Source organism: Tympanuchus pallidicinctus, unplaced genomic scaffold (genome assembly GCF_026119805.1).
Source record: "Tympanuchus pallidicinctus isolate F22 unplaced genomic scaffold, pur_lepc_1.0 scaffold3, whole genome shotgun sequence".
NCBI classification, from domain to species: Eukaryota; Metazoa; Chordata; class Aves; order Galliformes; family Phasianidae; genus Tympanuchus; species Tympanuchus pallidicinctus.
Window position 1 is genome coordinate 64,933,329 of NW_026294747.1, and position 17,103 is coordinate 64,950,431.

The window sequence follows — 17,103 nt, forward strand, 5'->3', positions numbered from 1 at the left end:
AGAAAGCTCCTCCTTGAAAAGGAATGTGTCCATGACCATTTTGGAGTGATCTGACCTTTTTCATGGAGATATATACCTCCCTGTCAATGGCTCATAAATGGATGAACAGCTCAGCTCTTTTTAATAGAGTTAGGCACAGGGTAATAATAGACTTGTGCAGCTCTCTCTCCTTGCTTAATTCATCTTTCTACAAATCATTAGCATTGTTGGAATAACTGCTATCATTAGCCTGGATTCCTGCTCACAGCAGCTCACTGTCATGCTGTGGTGCACCACACGTGGGAAACAGGGTGCCCTGCTTATGTTTGCCCAACAGGAGCTTGGGGCAGGGCTTTTCATTCTCCTGTCAAAGGAAGAAAGGTACAGACAAAGCTTCTTTCTTTCTCCAGCAAAAGGATCTGCACAGCAGATGCCAAGACCCCATCTGCAGCATAAGCCCAATGCAGCTAAAAGCAATACAAATATCTCCTATGTCTCTGAAGATGTTGCTAACCTACATGAATGAACCCGAGGCTTCCACACATAAGAAAATGATGCTCTCCTGTTGTCACATATCCTGTAAGGATGATGCTTACCAACAAATAATGTTGAACCGGGGATAGGACAAGGAGAAATGGATTCAAAATGAAAGAGGGGAGATTTAGACTGGATATAGGGAAGAAGGTTTTTTTGTTTTTGTTGTGGTTTTGTTTTTTTAAACAGTAAGGGTGATGAGGTACAGGTTGCACAGAGAGGCAGTGGATGCTCCATCCCTGGAGACAGTCAAGGTCAGGCTGGTCAGGACTCAGCACCTGATGGAGCTGCACGTGTCCCTATTCATTGCAAGGGAGTTGGACCAAATGATCTTTAAAGATCCTTTCCAACTCAAACAATTCTATGATTCTATGAAAACTGCTCCTTCTGCACTTGTTCTCTTCATTTCTGAGCCATTTCATAGCAATGATTTCCCTGCATAGTATCAAGGAAGTTCCATGTACCCTAACAAGCCAAGCTGATATTCCTCTTGCAGTGTTGGCAGCTTCTGTTAGCTGATTCACTTCTCACTGCTGTGCAGAAAGGCAAATACTGCACTGGTCTGAGCTGACCACATGCTGGGCACAGCCTGGTGCTGGATCAGAGCACACTGCCCCCAGCCCTGCTCTGGGCAGGCCAGAGAGAGCTCTGATTGCTGCCATCACTGCCTCCAGGTTCCTTACAGAATGCATTTCTTGGCATGGAAATACATGCTTCAGTTCAGCAGAAAAATAATTCAAAGCCCAACCTTATGGTTCCTCAGATTCCAGATTGCTATCACAGAACCATAGAATAGAATTATTAAGGTTGCAAAAGACCATTAAGTTCACCAAATTCAACCCACCATGCCCACTGACCATGTCCCTCAGTGCCACATTTCTATAGGCAATGACTCTACCAGCTCTCCTGGTTACCTGTGCTTAACCACCCTTTCTGAGAACTTATTCCTAATATCCAACCTAAGCACTGTCATGGAAGCAGATGGGGTCCAATCCTCTGGCTGTGTCTACAAATGTATTAGCGTTGCAGAATCACCCTTTAATTAAGTTTTCTGAGTTTGGTTTATAAGCATAGCAGTCTGGAGGTGATGACAGCAGAACACAGAATGGGGTCCACAGCTTTTTATGCACATTAGGGCACAGCACACACCCTCTTTTGTATGCAGCCCTAAATGACGTCCCTGAGATTACACATGCAACAAAGAACAGCAATTGGCTTGGGTTTGAGAGGGTTGTGTGATTTTTCCAGTAATCTGAAGTGGTCATTTCCTAGTAGTCTGTTTGTTTCTGTGTTAAAGGAAATACAGAGTGCTTTATATTTACAGTTATTGTGCAACAATTTTAACAAGGCAGAGGGAGAGAGGAGTGAGGGACAAATTGATGTGGTGTGAACGTGAAAGCAAGGCAAGCCTCTCCCCAGAAAGAAGAAAATAAGGTCAACCATTCCTTTAACAGTACTGCCATCTGCAATTAATGAAAGCTCACATGTGACCCTGGTCCTCACAAATACCACGAGTGAAGTGTGCAGGAGCAAGAGACCTGTAAAGCACATGGCTTAAAGGCATTGCATCCTCACAGTACAAGCTGTGCACAGCTCTGACGCAAGTTTTTCCAGTAAAGGGCTTGAGTTGGCTTACATGTGTTATCAAGCCTACTTGGACAACTTGGAGTCAAAGGATCCTGAGCCAGGTTTGCACACATTGTGCTTTTTTGTAAAAGGTGTCTGTGGTGAGTTCTGTCAGCCTGCAGTTAGCCTGCCACAGTGTTATGGTTTTACAGCCAAGTTTGAAGGTAGGGCAGAAATAAGGCTGGATGAAAATATACTCTGGGACTGACTATGAACGAGGTCCTCAGATACAGGTAGCACCATAAAGCTGTATACTCTTCCCCAGTACTTGCCCTACAAAGCAACTTCTGACAAACTCTTTACAATGCCAGACAAAGTATTATTGGGAACACCAATAGGTACATACAGGAAAAAAGTTGACTCACCCAGTTGGAGATAAGGGTCTCTGACTGCAGAACACTCCTTCTCAGGAACAAGCCTTCATCCCAAAAACATTCTTGCCTCAGAGGCAAACCCTTAAATGAGCCTGGGGGGGGAGAGAGGTAAACCCTGGGTCCACACCTTCTGGTCATGTGGGAAGCAAAGGTGAATTGCTTACATCTGTGCTTCCTGGATCAGTCATACCCCTTCATCAGGTGCTCAGTCATCAGGCTGTTACCTAACTGTTACCCCACACCCAGCATTAGTACAAATACATCCCATCTAAATCTTGCTTATGGAGAAACATCCAAAGAATCTGCGGCCATAAGCTTCTGCTTTACTCATTGCTCCATGTGCAAAAAGCTCTTTTCGAGCCATATGATTTAAATGTAATGGAGAAAGTTGACTGGGCTCTGAGCATCTGATCAAGCTGTGGATGTCCCAGTTCGTTGTAGGGAAACTGAACCAGGTGACCTTTAAGGGTCCCCTCCAACTCAAACAATTCCATTATTCTATGGTTCCATGAGTGCTATGGAGTTGGCAGTACAGCCCAGAAGGTCCACAGCGCTGTTTTGGGATGGGAAGCCAACATGAAGATTGCTCTGATGTGGGGTAACACAACAGACCCTCTGGGGTGAACAAACAACCCCTACAGTGGCTGTGGCAGGAGGCTTGGTTGGGAAATAAAGGGATCACTGTGTCCTTGGCAAAGGATAGGAGACCAGAATAGAGTTTCTCATTGTCACTGTGTCCAGTAAATCAGGTGAACTAGACCTCCAGAAGCTTTAAGGGAGCCAACACTATAATGCTTGGTCCTATTTCACTGAGGAGTTTTGCTGTTTTTGCTTGCAGAAGAAAAGAGTTCTGCATTCTCTGCCATCACTTAAGTGCTATGTTAGATGCGTTCCATATGGCCAAGTACCTGTGAGCACCAAATGAAAAATACAGTCATAGAAGGATAGAATCATTTGACTTGGAAGGGACTATTAAAGGATCTGGTTTAACTTCCCTGCAAGGAACAGGCACACCTACAGCTCCACCAGGAACTCCATCCAGCCTGACCTTGAATGTCTCCAGGGACAAGGCATCTACCACCTCTCTGGACAAACTGGATCCCGAGCTAAGTTCTCTGGGGTACCCATTCTCTGGGTAGGATGATGAAGAAGAGGATGGAGTTGCATACACTGAGGATTAAATGTTACTTCATGCTTTCTCCTAAAATTGTGCTCACTCTGCTCAGGAGTATTCCCTCCATTCTGGTATTGCCTGTGGCTTTCAAACAACTCAGACTAAAGCATCTTTCTCCAGCCATGAAAGTTAACAGCTCCTGGTTGCCTGGGCTCTGTTCATGGTGGCTGTTATGCTGTTCCTCCTGTTTCTCTCTGATGTCAAACAGAAGGGCATCCACTTCTTGGCCATGCTTGGGTGTTGTGACTCATTTAAAGCACTCCCCAAGAGGACACTTCACATTGCTGTCTGAGCTGCTTAATTCCCATCACAAAAGCAGTGCTAAAGCTAATGCACAGCGAGAGCCCTAGAGGGAAGTTCTTCAGGAGGAGGTAAGAGCCAATATGTAAAGTGGTTAATGAGCTTGTCAGACAGCAGCACATTGGGTTACAGCTACCAGAAGTGGTTAGAGACAGACAAATTCTCCTCTTTTCCAGCACTGAGCACCTTAACATCTGTCTCTGTCCCAGGACCAGAGGCACTAAGAGCAGACAGGGCTGAAAGTAAAAGCATATATTGGAACCCATTCGAAGTAAATTCCCCCTAATGTTTAGAGGCAGCAGGAGGAGAAGCACACACACCTCCATCCAAAGATGTGTTCGTCCTCTCTCTGCAGAGTCAGGCCACTAAAGTTAGTTCTTGTGTGATCCCTCCTGAAGCATCAAGATTGGAAAAAGCAGCACTGATGTACAGGAAAATAGAGTTGTAAAGGGGAAAATCAGCTTTACGCATAGTAGGAAGAGAACCAGGAACAACTCTTACTTCTTTATGTAATCTAGATTAAGTTAATAACATTTCCTTAATAATAACAGGTCAGTGAGGACTGTACATCTAATAGATTTCACATAGCTTACAGGATGAACTCAAAAGCTGGAGGAGAACAGTACCTGGCATTATGTGTAATTCAGTGATGGCACTGTAAAGCAAGAAACCATCATGTCTTAAAGAAGGCTGAGAGCCGAGAAGGATGTAGAAAAAAGGAAAAGGATTTAAATGGAGAGAGCTCAGATTGTGTAGATTTGTCAAGAACTTGACTAAAGCACAGATATTAGATAGAAGTTAAGTGGAAGTGAAGGGAAAACATCAAGAGTAACTTTCCCACTCCAAGTGCGATGAAATTCACCTGAAGTTTCTCTCTGCACCTCAAAGTCCAAGAGGTGTGTTGAGTCATGCCACCATTCCTCTGCTTTACTCACCCAGCCTGACCATTCACATGGTGGCTGAAGTACAGGGCTGAGCTGCAAGAACATACATTGGAGGAAACTGAGTAGATACTTTGCACACCTTCATCTCTCCTCATTCATTTATTCTCTCAAGTAAGTATAGCCCAGAAATAGTTGCTGCTCAAAAGGTGTGATGGAGCTTGACCTTTTAATGCCATTAATGTGAGATGCGCCTAAATCAAGGATCTCGTCTCAGCACCATGCTAATTTTAACACATTATTCTCTTTAGGCCTTCAATCTCCTTCCCCACAGAAACTATAATTCATGGAAACGTGTAAGAGATGGACTTGAGGCAAAGAACAAGGACAGGACAAATCACGCTAATTTAATTTGCTTGCTTAATTACATTTCATATCTCATTCGTTTGAGATATACAGATGAGTAAAATTCATGTGGACACAGACATTGGAATGCCAAAAATAAAGTCATGAGCAGTTTCATCATTGAGTTGTGCAGAAAATGAAAGTGAGAAAAGGAGAGAGAGAATGTGTTAGTTAGCAGATGCAGTAAGGGGACAGGGAAAATACAGTTTGTTCCTTCTATAGTGACTCTGATCTCATCTTTCCTTTTTCTCCACTTCTCTGTAAATATTTAGATCTTCTTAAGTCTACATTTTCCCATTCTCATCTTTGTTTTGCTGTACAAACCATCATTTTGCAGCAGCAAGTTCCCTGGGCCCACTGTGGTCCACTGAAATATTCTAGTAGATAGACAAAGGGAAATACAGTGACGATATGCTCTTCCAACTTCCAACTCAAATCAGTCTGAAATTGATCCTAAAGCAAGTAGGACTGCTGGCTTTATCCTTCTGAAGTGATTAGGAAGAGCATCAAAGGAAAACAGAAATCTCTCAGTTCTGTGCCATCCAGAACTTCAGATCCTAATTTTATTGCTGTGTTGTATCTTGAGAGCAGCTGGGAAGAGTTGAGAATCTGGGCCTCTATCTTCACACATCCAAATCTGTCTTTAAATCTCACTTCTTCAGACAATCTCTCCTTACTATTTTTCAGCATCGACAAGTTACAGGTGCCTTTATCCTCTTCTCTGATGCCTACTTGTCATTTTTGGAGTTGTTGCTTTGGAAATGGACTAATTCCCATCTGCAGTGTCTCTGTTCCATGCCAGCTACTCACAAGATATTATAACTGTCACTATTTGTCACTGTTATTAGCAATAAGCATGATGACAAAATTATGTTCTTTAAAATATCAGTCAGAGGCCAGATATAAAGCTTCACAGATATTGATTACCACATTCATTCAGCTGAACTGTGAAGACTGACACTCCTGCAGAACCATGGAATTGTCACCAAAATCGCCTCCAGTGCTCACGGCTGGTCAGGAAAGTTTGGGTAAAATATGCCATATCCCAGTTAGAATCATGGAATCATGAAGGTTAGAAAAGACTTCTAAGATCACCAAGTCCAATCCCAACCCTTTCACCATACCCATTGACCATGTTCCTCAGTGCCACATCTCCATGGTCTGGAACACCTCCAGTGACATTGACACAACCCCTCTGGGCAGCCTGTGCCACTGCATCTGAGAATTTTTTCCTAATATCCAACCTGAACCTCCCCTTGCTCAACTTGAGGCCATTGCCTCTTGTCCTGGCGCTGTTATCTGGGAAAAGAGGCCATTTCCCATCTCATTACAACATCCTATCAGGAAGCTGTAGGGAATTGCCAATTTCTGTATGAGAGAGTTTAGCTGCATAAGCATGAGCCATGAGATGCCAATGGCTTTCAAGATCAGACCAGGCTCTGGTTTTGTTTTACTTGTGAGCACAGACATAAGCATTAGGTCTTTAAACATGTTTTTTTTTTCTTCTCTGCATCTCAACCAATCCCACCTAATACTCATTTTTATCTGCACAGCATATGAGGATTACTTTCAGCAACAGCTTGCACTCTTATACTTCATGCTGCAAAAATAAACACAATAAGAAAAAGTTGTATTTTACTGCTATATTTCTGATGCAGTGGAAATCAACAAATGAAAAATCTAACTTGCTGGAATCATCTCCAGTCAGTATTGCAAAGAGCACAGCTCTCAAAGAAGTGAGTGACACATTGCAAAGCATCATCATTGGCTTGCGCTGACGCTGCTGGGTCCAGCCAGCACATTAACAACCATCTGAGTAAGATGAGTGTCCAAAGCCTGGTGGGAGAGATTCGTCTGACCCATGTTAGCCCTGGCAGTGTGAATGTCTCCATCGGAGCTGAACAGCCTGACTCCTCCATATCCCTGCAGCGAAGCAGACACTTTTATTGTGCAGTTTGGCTCATCCTACAATGGACAGTCTTAGGGCTAGATAAATCACACCAATTTTTCTCCATTGATGATAGAGGAAGCCTTGGGTGACTAGTTCAGTCAGAGACCCCTACCCTGGGCAAGCTGCACCTCTCTGCTCTGCCTGATCCCCATCATAACAAAATCCTCTGCTTTGGTGAAATATAGCTGTGAGTTCTACGGCCATGGCCACAGCCTCAGTGGTGGCCAATTTGGGGCACTAATGAAGAAGCACCAGAGATGCATCCTGTGCTGTTGACCTCTGCCCCTGTTCCAGCCAATTCCCTACTCCCATGCCAGACAAACCCCTAAAAAACAAGGCCAGGGCCTTCTTGCACACTGTTAGCAGCATTTATCTTCAGGTAAGTTTGGATCAGGAAGTTATTTGGCATTTTCCCAGTAGATTCGTGAACACACGGAATTCATAGATGCATCGAATCAGCCATTTTCCTGTCCAGGTCTAGCAGCATGAAACGCACTGAGCAGACTTTCAATATTACCCAAATGAAAATGGTTTCCTTGAAAAAAGTCCTTAAAGCATGCTTTAAGCTGAATCATGTCCAAGCTGGACTATATAAATATCATTGTTTTGCCTTGTTGCTATAAAACCAGTAAGTATTGGGAGCTTTGCTCTTTCCCAGGAGGTAGAGCTCATGCCAGGCAGCATAAGGCAGGCTGCCAGGCAGGAGGTAGACATGGCTATAGAAACAGTTTTTTCCAGATCTGCCCTTTGAGATTAGTGAACAAGCTTTCTGTGAGTGAAGGAGATTTCCCATGCATGTTACATGTCAAAGGTAGGCAAGTACAAAGGGTGGCTGAAAGCAACACTGATCTCATAGTTCAGGTGTGGCACAGGTGAAAACTATGATCCTTAGGTGAAAACTTGGGAACAACCTTCACCTCTAATTATGTCTAAAACAGATTCAAACTTCTTCATCTCCTTAGGCCCTTTTATGGAAGCGTCTTGATTTCTATGCAGAAATTAAAATGCTTCATAAATTGTTCAAAACTTTGTCATTCTTATCTGGAAATGCCTCACTATCTACCAGAGCTGCATTTGTCTTATTCCACGCTCCTATTATAGTTGTCATGACCTGCAGACCAGCTGGCTTACATCCTGTGTGATCCTGTGTCGCTTTTGAAAACCTGTTTGTGGCGCACATGGACAACACACAGAGTTGGGCCATAGGAGGCAGTGGATGAAGTATGTATTTCCAGTTGAAAGATCAGCGCAGCTCCCATCTTACTTGCTTTTCCAGGCTATCTTCATACTCAAGCAGATCTTTCTGAACAGATTTGCCTCTTTTCTAGATTCAAGGATTATGAACATCACAGCAAGAAACACTTCTCATGTAAAGATATTAAAGACCTGGGAGACCTCTAAAATAGTCTTTTTTTCCGACCTCACACCTTGCACCCACCTGGAAACACTGAAATGTTGTATCTCCAGACAGCTGGAGCCTTATACACATCACTTAGAATCACAGAATTATAGAATCATAAAGGTGGGAAAAGACCACTAAGATCATCTAGCCCAACCATCAACCCATCCCACCATACCCACTAACTCACAGCCCTCAGTGCCACATCTCTTCAGTTCTTGAACATGTCTAGGAATGGTAACTCTACCGCCTTCCTGGACGGCCTGTTCCAATGTATCACAAGATTTTCTGAGAATAATTTTTTTCCTAATTTCCTGATTTTTTCACTTGGTGAAAGAGTAGTTAGGGCTGCTGCCTGCAGCCTGGAAAAAGCTCAAATTAAGGTACTGGAATCCTCAGCCCTATTTTTCAGGCCCTTAGAGAGAAAAAAATAGAGACTAGAAATGAACAGACCATACTTGCCAGTAAGCACTCAGGAACCATAACATTGTGTTCTGGCTGAATGGTAGAGCCAACCAAACTACATTTTCTGTATTTCCTTCCTATCTTGCATATTTCAGCCGTAGTAAAAAGTAAAAAAAGGGCATCAAAATACAGCCAAGTTGTAAAACCTGACCATCTGCAGGGCGGCTGGTGGAAAGCCATTTTTCTTTGCCTTGAGAGACATTTTTCCAAAGCTGTCAAACATCTATCAACAAAGACCACTGGAATATTTACTAGTCCAACATCTGTCAAGAAATTACTAGCTTGTTAAAGGTATATTGTTAGTTACTGGCATTAGACATCTATTAACATTAACTGAACTCCTCAGAATTATTTAGGTCTCATTGAAGTTAATGGGAGCTTTACCATTAACTGTTGACTGACCTGATGGATTTAACTCTTGGCAGACAGAACAGCAGTGGGTTTTTGCTCAAGCCACATACCTGTGAATGAAGACATATAGGGACATGATCTGAGGGAGGACACACATGAAAGAAAAGGAGTATTATTTCAGATAGCCCAACCACTTTGGGGTATTCAATTAAACATTATCGCCTGGAGTGTCTCTGCTAAAACTGGACATGCACAGTGGGACACTGTTACGTCCCATGCAAGCAAATCAAAGTGAGAGACTGGAACCTCTGCCAGGATGTGAAAGACATGTCTACCATGGAAAATGTGGTTGCACCTTGCAAAGTTAGCTAGCTGGGGTGGTGATTTAAGGCAGTAGTGTTAAGAAAGTTTGGATTATAGGCTGATTTAGTTACTCTAGCTCAAGCTGAAAGGAAAGACATAGTGAAAGGGAAGGTGCTATCTGGAGCTAATGTCCAAGTTGTCTTTAATTCACTCTTGCTCCAACCTGGGTGACAAAGGTGTTTGCTTTCAAGTAAGGCTACCCATCCAGACATTCACATCAGCACCATGGTATCAGCAGTTAAACCCTTTGCAATGAGGGAAGGGTGGCTCTTACGCAGCTGAAATTCAGCCCCTCCCCCACTGCCCCTGACACTTATTAAAGGCACATTTTCTAAGCCACATGTGTCTGTAAGGCACATGAAAGAACTAGTTGATGTGTAATTAGCATTGCTGATATTTATACCATTAAGGATCCAGGGAGAAACAAGGGTACACCACATACTCTTTGATTGGAGATGATTATGTTTCTGCTGATGCCAATATTTCAGTGTAGTAATTTGCCCTCTCTGTTCTCCCCTTCCACGTAAGCCAGTTTTGCAGTCTTCAGGGACAGATTTGATTGTGCCTTTTAGTCAAGTTGAGAGGGTCTAACCTTGCTGTCACATGCAGCAGTAACAATAGGCTATCCAACAGAAAACCTTACTTTTCCATTAATACAGACTTCAGGGCCAATGCTAGGTTAAGAGTTAAACTTTTAGTTATCAGATCCCTTGTGTGATATAAACTATCATTATGAGATACATTTTCTTTCCATTATGCTGTAATAAAACCCTCCTCCTTATAATATAAATATATACATTTCCTCCGAGGCATCCTATTTGCTAAAGAACATCATGGAAATCTAATCTCCTTTTAATCAATAAAACACCAAATGATGTTTCTATTTAATGCAAACTTTGCTCCTTACCATGTAATGAACCTGTTTCTATTAAGAACACAGCCATTAATGGAATAAGTAATGCATTACTACTATTCCACTGCTACAGTCAGATTTCTCTTAGTATTTCCATTATAAACCCCTCTATTTAAGGATCTGCAATTTGCCGTGAGCTGATGTTTTGCCTATAAAATCCTTTTATACTGCTTGAGGACTCGGGGCTGGGGGCTTGGGTTGGGGAGAAGGTTATAGGTGTCATCATGCATAGGGGATCTCTTGCTCAGCCACATACTCACTCGATGACCCTGGCCAAGTCATTTAGCCTTTCAGAGCTTCAGTCAATCTAAATGGAAAATGGTCTGAAAATGAGAGAGGCCTCGGAGATGCGAGAGATCCAAGTTTAACTACATGTAAAAGGATGGCTCGAGGGACTGATAATGGACTGGTGAGATTTTTGCATTTGGGACATCAGTACAATTTATTGTAGGTCAGTAATGAAAAGAAAATGGAAGCATGGCATTTTGCCAAGAATAAGAACTATGGGTGAGTGCTCGAACCACTTGTGCTGGGCGGCTGTGAGAAGAAATAAACAGCTGTAATTTGGGCCAGAAAACACTTATGACCCAATCTGTGCTTTTGGAAAACAGCTCTTTATTCCTATTTTTTTGTCAAGCTATCACTGGAGGAAGTTCAGGACCTTTTTCTTCATAAGATGCTCACCCAGAATATTTTATATCCATATTGGGTTGCAGTTCATTTCAGTCATACTGTTTCTATTATCTGATAAATGACAGGGCTTTCAAGGGAGAGAATAAGAAACATGTATTAGGAAACTCTGACACATGTAATCAATGGTGCAGAAGTTGAAGATAACTTGAGGATTAACAAACATTTCGATGAGCAGGCAGCAAACTAAAACAAGAGGCCAGACTATTCACAGCTGAATTTCATGTTCACATCTTCATGGATGCTGTTACGTCCCATGCAAGCAGATCAAAGTGAGAGACTGGAACCTCTGCCAGGACACAAAGGACATGTCTACCATGAAAAACGTGGTTACATCTTGCAAAGTTAGCTAGCTGGGGTGGTGATTTAAGGCAGTAGTGTTAAGAAAGTTTGGATTATAGGCTGATTTAGTTACTCTAGCTCAAGCTGAAAGGAAAGACATAGTGAAAGGGAAGGTGCTATGTGGAGCTAATGTCCAAGTTGCCTTTAATTCACTCTTGCTCCAACCTGGGTGACAAGCTTCTTGCAAGGGAGTTGTGTGTGAAATGTTTTCAGTGCATGAGGAAACCCCGGTTGCAGGAGAACCGGGAAGGCCATCAGCTTCCCTTTATTTTCTCCTTCATTCCTGTGTACTCAAACTGAATAAAAGTAAATCTGGACCTGGGAACACTTCAGCAGGTGACACCAAATCTCCAGACCCTCCTAGTTGGGTGGTATATGAGACTGGAGAATGCTCATCGAGCACCCCTGGAAAAGAAGGTCTTCAACCCTCAAGGCAAGGCAGTGAGGGTCTGTTATTAATCCAGAAACAACCAGAGGATATTTGCTAGGACTTACTGCCATCTTCAGTTTTCAGGCAAAGAAAAGTCACGGATGGCATGGCATCACTTCTTAGTCTGGTAATGGCACAAACCTCACAACCACTATGTCTGCTGCCTGCACATGTAAGTAGAGTTTCTTTCACTGTGTTCCAACATTTCCAAGTTTTGTTTCACAGGTGTGAGCGTACAAAATGCTTTTTAGGCATAGGAAGAGATCTCACTCTTACCTGGCTACCTGACTCCAGTGTCATACCTATTCCCTGTCTCTAAATAAGCAAGAAGAAAAATGAGAATCGTTGTCTTCTGCAACTGGAGGAGCACAAGGCATGAACACAATTTAAGGTCATTTGGGATCCCCATAGTGGAATCAAAGTTAGTTTTCCAAATTCCAACAGAAGACTTCAGTCATGGCTGGATCAGGTTGGATATATGATACACAACAATCTTTGACAAAAAACAATGGCTGGGTTGTGTTTCCTGCATCTGAACCTCAAGGAAGGCAGGCTTGGAAAAAGGACAAATCTATTGATGTAGTTCACCTGCCAGCAACAGCAGCACTGATGGAGAGGACAGAGCAGGAAATTGGCAGAGAGAGCCATCATGTCTGGAGGCTTTATCCTAGCACAGGTAACACATTCTTTATTTCACATTTATTTTCTTGCCGTGTTAAGGAAGGGGAAAATAGACACGCTTATTTCTCCTGCTCATTTTCCTGGACCATCTGGTGCTGCAGCAGAGATGACATATCACTGTGAACAAGGGGAAGATGTCACAGTTTTCACTAATAGCTGTGGGAGGAAAATAATTATTTTAAAAGTATGTGGGCTGTACAGACCGTACTTGTTAAGTCAAACTACCGGCAAACTTATTTCAGACATGAAATGTTTGATATTAAATAATCAGTAATGCTAGAGATCAGCAGTCCCAGTCATAAGGGCCAGGCTCACTTCTACACCTACCACGGCTGTAAGTCAGGTACCACTTCACCAAAGCTCATTCACATTCTTTGGCATTTCCTGGATTCAATAAGAATGAGAAATTATAGACAAGCCTGTGCCACAGGTTGTTCGCACCATGTACATCAGTGATTGCAATCAGGTAGGGAAACAGGTCAGGATAAGAAGTAAAGCTGATAACATGACGTATCACCTTCCAAGCAGTGAGAAGAATATATTGATTTTGTTCTGATCCTTTCTGTATTGTTTCTCTAAAAGCCCTCAGGGCATCCATGTAAGTTTACAACTCCAGATAATTTCACAATAAATAATAATCAAACTTGGAAGCACTAAAGATGTGAAAAGAAATGAAACGCTTGTCCTACATAGGGAAACTGAAGAAACATCATTCTGATGAACAGAAACGAGTGAAATTTGCAGTTGTTCAACAGCTTAAGGGGCCTCTTGGAAATGTCTTGAAAACTATCTGATTCTGCCCAGAAACCTGCGAGATGTGTGAAATAATAATTGAAAATAGAGCTTTATAGAAATCAGATGGAACGATTTGACTCATAAGTAGTCTTCTTTTTTGGAATGAAATGAACATTTCCTCTTCTTCCCCCCAAACAAATCTGTTGCACTGAAATGTTGGTATTTGAAAAATGTTGATAAACTCTAGTTACAATGAGAGCTAGTCAGAAAATGGAAACAGATTTGGTAAATAAGTATAAACAAAACAGCATGAATTTGATTCCTGGAATTTTGTAGAATTGCTTTGCTTGTTCTTTGCAAACAAGTAGAGCTACAACTTCAGGCATTCAAAAAATAAATGCAATGTTCAGAATGCTCCTAAATCTGTGCCAGGATAAAATAACAGAATTCATTATTCAATAGCTCACAGTTCAGCATAGTATTGTTTTCTTTTAAATGCATAGCAGCCAATCATAGAATCATTAAGGTTGGAAAAGATCTCTAAGATCATCTAGTCCAACCATCAGCCCATCCCACCATGCCACTGACCACATCTCTCAGTGCCACATCTCCACGTTTCCTGAACACCTCCAGGGACAATGACTCCACCACCTCCCTGGGCAGCGTGCGCCCCTGCATCACCACTCTTTCTGAGAAGAGCTGTTTCCTGATATCCAACCTGATGGAACCACCCAATGGAAGTAATAGATGGGCAGAGCAAACAGTTTTAAAATTAAACTCCTGTCCTGTAAATTGTTTTCTGGAAAACTTGCTGAACACAGGATGTTAAATATTCATAGAAAAATTCAAGTCATGTCTACTTGTAATTATGATGCTCAGCTACAAAAGCAAGAATGTGTTCAAAATGTCCACCTTTTATAGTAATGGATAAATATCAAACTCTACCGAACATCATCTCTTTGTGAAAGAAAGATCATCTCAGTGATGGTTTGGACCATCTAGCTCCCATTGCATGAGAAAGATTTAAGTGTTGCCAATCCATAATTACTCATCAATACTAGTTGGAAGGAATGTTTGATAAAGAAATAGGAACCTAATTCAATAGGACATTGTTAGAAGCTCTAGAGGCAAGGTCACAAATAGGACCTCCAGAGGTTTTTGTTGGAAACACTGTAATTTGTTCTTTTGTGTAGAAGGGAGCTGCCATATCCAATTGGAAATAAAAAACATCTATTGCAAGCTTAATGCAATTTTATTGGAACTAAATTCAATCTCTTCATTTTTGATGCAGTAATGGGTCAGAACGCAGAACTCCGGAGCACAGCATCATACAAGTAGCGTTCCTGCGGTCAGAGATGCCACCACCAGAATACACTCTATAAAGAAGCAAGCCTTGAAAATTTATTTAGAATATTTAAAAGAATATCATTCTTCTCAGTTGCAAACAGACCCGCAAACATTCGCCAGCAAGCTGTTTTTCAGTCATCATTGCAATCCCAGGCTTCAAACAGAAAATCCATGCCCTAGATAAAGAAGATCACTTCTCTAATGTTATTTTTTCTCCTTCCTCAAATAGGTTATACAGTAAGCTCTCTGCTTCAGCTGATTAAAACACACCATGCATAAGGGAGTGGGAGACACACACATGGAGTCAGACCCTCAATTTATATAATCTCCGTTGACTTCAGTGGAGTGACACCGATTTATTGCAGGAAGGGTCTGCCTACAGACTCTTAAAGGATTGACTGGTAACATACAACAGAACATTTTTGGGGAACAAGGTATGCTTTTGTGAGAAGGATTCTTCCTATGTCTTGATTATGAGACAGAAACTTTGCTAACGCAGACAGGGGCAACACTGCAATATTTATGGTACCTGAAAGGAAATACTTTGTATCTAAGATGCTCAATAGTCTAATTTACATGTTTATTGCACAAAAGAGCAATTTATTTACAGGCAGAAAAGCACCTATACATTTTAAAGCAGTTTAAAGAAGGGGATGAATTTGAAGGAACAGAATAAAAAGACATTTTTCACCTGTTTGGATCTGTTCTTCCCCTCCTCTTGGTCACTAGGAAGAAATACTGTGAAGTAGCACTTCGGATAGCAGAGGTCACTCATAGCATTTCTATCCCCTTTCCACGCTGCTTTGGCAGCCTGGCTCGTGTCATAACTATCACAAGTTTATTTATAGTTTAGCAGTGTTATGAGAGGTCAAGCAAGGAAGGAGATGAAGTCCCTAGGGAGTCCAGGGAGGAATTTTGTTGTGCTGGATCTTTGGATTATTATTTTTTTAATGTTTATCCTCAAAATAGCATGTTTTGGAATCTGTTCCTTCCTTTCATTTCTCTGTGTTTCTCCTCCATGGCTGTTTTGACAGTGATGCTCTTGAGTCTCAAAGGTACTCAGCAGCACTGGGGCAGGAGTGGGCATACCTCAGGAAGCCCATGCTCTCCTGCCACCCCACACTGGCTTGGTCAAGAACTCTCTGAGCTGGAATGGGAAAGATTAAGGACTCCCATGAACAGATACAGGACAAGAAATTCCCAAATCACTGCTTGAGGGGTGTAGTCAGAGTGCTGCTTCTTCAGCAAGGCAGTAATGCAGTGATGACAGCTCTGAGCTGGTTAATAGATCACCTTCTGACTGAGATTGAATAGCTTCACTCGGTACATTCAGCTACAGACCAGGCCCTGTTTTCAATATCGTGCTGCCTATAACACTTGACAGGGTCAACAGGCTGCTGTAGAGATCAAGAGAACAGATCAGCCTTCCAAAAATTCAATATTAATTATTGAATATTTACGTTTACCAGGGGGAAGGAATGATCAGAGTTTCTCTCCGAGGCTGTGTATATATCTTTGTATTGCAAGAACAATATAAGTCAGACCTTTGTATTTGTCATTTATGTGAGAGGAAAATTAACATCACAAGCATTATTAATAAGGCATGAGCGACAGAAAGGAGAGGAAGCAGAGCAGCTCACTCCCTGCAAATTTCCCTCTATGTATGTTAAGTAGATTCATTGTGTACCGATTCCCCTTTTCTCTTTTCTATGGCAAATCTGAATTTTGATAGCATTCATACACCACTGATTGATACCCCTGCCCCTTCAGCCATCAAATTATAGCCCCTTACAAATACGAACAAACTCACCCTTGCATCAAGCCTTGTATCAACAGCACCAAGTGCCCAATCCATTCTTTGGGAGGTCCACAGTGTGGATGAAGGCACAGGTTAAAACAATATGTCAGACCTAAAATAGGAGTTAAAGGATCAGTACAAAATTGTGCAGAAATAGGTTATGTGGAGAAGACGTATCGATCACATCGGTCCTCCTGGCCTTCAGAATCCATTTAATAAAAGTTAACTCCAGTTGGCTCTATGCCCTACAGCCATACGTCTCAGCCTGTTTCATAATGGAAATTACTGTCCCTCAGCCCTACAGGTAGGAAAGTGAAGAACTGAGAAAGCAGGGCCCCAGCCTGAGGAATATTCAGCTGCTTGAA

General features: G+C 42.1%; 1 long non-coding RNA gene across 1 annotated transcript in view; it reads right to left on the reverse strand.

Annotated features, from left to right (window-relative positions):
• Positions 1-17,098, reverse strand: part of LOC128085567 (uncharacterized) — a 53,232-nt gene extending 36,134 nt beyond the window's left edge. Inside the window, exons 1-2 of the long non-coding RNA XR_008209015.1 lie at positions 16,751-17,098; positions 9,491-9,549 (exon numbers count right to left, since the gene is read on the reverse strand). This is a non-coding gene — a long non-coding RNA (uncharacterized LOC128085567). The remainder of the gene's footprint in view (positions 1-9,490; positions 9,550-16,750) is intronic.
• Positions 17,099-17,103: the final 5 nt, after the last annotated feature.